At 38.1% G+C, this 1,884-nt stretch overlaps 1 pseudogene; it reads right to left on the bottom strand.

Annotated features, from left to right (window-relative positions):
• The window catches only part of LOC107104780, a 7,997-nt pseudogene extending 7,612 nt beyond the window's left edge, over positions 1-385 (bottom strand).
• Between the last annotated feature and the right edge of the window lie 1,499 nt (positions 386-1,884).

Genomic DNA, 1,884 nt, shown 5'->3' with positions numbered 1-1,884 from the left:
GTCCCCCCCAATTGTAAACATATTCCTACGCCCTTGTGCAAGGAGAAAATAAAATTCAGAAAAAAAAGTTTACCAAAAGAAAAACATGCAAAGCTACAGGGAGTAGTCGTGTTACACAAAAGCAGAACCAAGATATCTGTGGTCTAAACTCCATGACGACTGAAGCAAGCTTAAGGGTGAGAGGGGGAGTACACTATAGCAGTGGGGGGGAAAAAAGACTAAATATGTTGGGTTTTTTTTATACATATATAATTATTGCTGCTGTAATGTTTCAGATTGCAAAAGCGGTTGAAACTATTAGGTTGGAAAAAAGCTAATGCTCACCTTTGTCTTTGGTGGGTTCTGTTTCTATGAATTCTGGTCCAAACTAAAAGCAATCCAATGTCCAAACTTATAAAGCAGCAGCCTTGGTCTGCTGCAGGTTAATGCATTGGTGAATGTGTAACTTCATGTTCCTAAAGGAACTTGCCCAGTAGGCTGTCACTACATGTAAGCACATTTTTTTTACACATAACTATCCTCCACCAAGCCCTCTGTGCACACAGCACATACATAAAACTGTTTTCTCCTGATGCTAACTTTGCCCCCTTTTGCCAAACATCATACTAAAATGTTTTTAAAAATCTGAATCAGAATCAGACATAGTTTAATAATCCCAGAGGGAAAATATTTCTTAATATAATAAAGCAGAATGTAAAACTAACATGAAAACATCAAATTCAAGACTGCTTAGCATCTTTTCAAGCAATGATTAATCATTTCAGCTGTCATAATTAAACCTGAACAAACTCATATACTACTTTGCATATAAAAACTATTCAGATTTGCAGAAATTTTTCTTTTTTTTAGCTCAAAACACTGTTATGCCCTTTGGATGTCTTTTTTTGTTACATACTGTTATCAGAATCTTGTGGAGGAAGACAAATAGAGAGGCTTTTAGGTTACTACCTCAAATCTGACTACATGTTAGAGGACAAGGTCAGTGATTCACGTTGGTTAGTGCAATGCAGAAGTGGAATATGTGCAAAAAAGTTTGCTCAAGTAAAAGTAAAGCTATGTTAATAAAGATTTAATTTAATGCATGCAAAGTTAACAGTGTAACAGTTACCAATTACAGATGCCATAAGCCATGATATTCGCTTTTAACGCTGGTGGAGAAAAATGTTTGTTTTTGCTCTGTAAACTTAGCTTCCGACCGCCATGCACAACACTTACAGAGACACTTCAGGGTGGCGTATAAAACCCCCCCATTTCCTGCTTAGTAGAAAAGCCTCAGATAAAACCACACTCATTCTCTTGCTAACACAAACCCACACAGCACAGCCTAGACTAAGCTTTGCTGAACTTTGGAGAAACCTAATCTTTCCAAAATGGAGATCCACATCAATCAGGTCAAAATCAATATAGGTCACAGCTCAGGCAAAGTTAGGGAAAGGTTTCTCAGCTAAACAACTTTCGTTTATGATGATTTCTGATCCTTTTATGTGTTTAGTATTGTATAACGCAAGCTTAAGTTTTTTTTCACCTAATGATGACAAATCTTAAGCTGATGTTTATACAGCAAACTTTCTAAAGAAAAGAGTTTAAAAACTGACATTTTTTGTCAAGAACCGCGGACAGATGGACCCAGTATTCAAGGAGAGACAGTCAGTAGGAAAGTTCAAAACATTTATTAAATGAACAAACAAAACAAAAGCGGAGCTGTGGCTCACGGACACTGCAGGATGGGGAGCGGGGCACCGCCCTATCACAGAACTCTGCAGGAGAAACACAGGTAAGTGACCACGATCATCTGACAGAAGCTGATTATCTGAGTTGGCCACTTACCTGGCTTAAAAGTCCAGTCCTAGAATGTCCCCAAGTGCTGCAGTCCCAGAGGACATG

Source organism: Cyprinodon variegatus, unplaced genomic scaffold (genome assembly GCF_000732505.1).
Source record: "Cyprinodon variegatus isolate N-32 unplaced genomic scaffold, C_variegatus-1.0 Scaffold1882, whole genome shotgun sequence".
NCBI lineage: Eukaryota > Metazoa > Chordata > Actinopteri > Cyprinodontiformes > Cyprinodontidae > Cyprinodon > Cyprinodon variegatus.
Note: the sequence above shows the minus strand (reverse complement) of the source record. Positions and strands in the feature narration are given on the sequence as shown.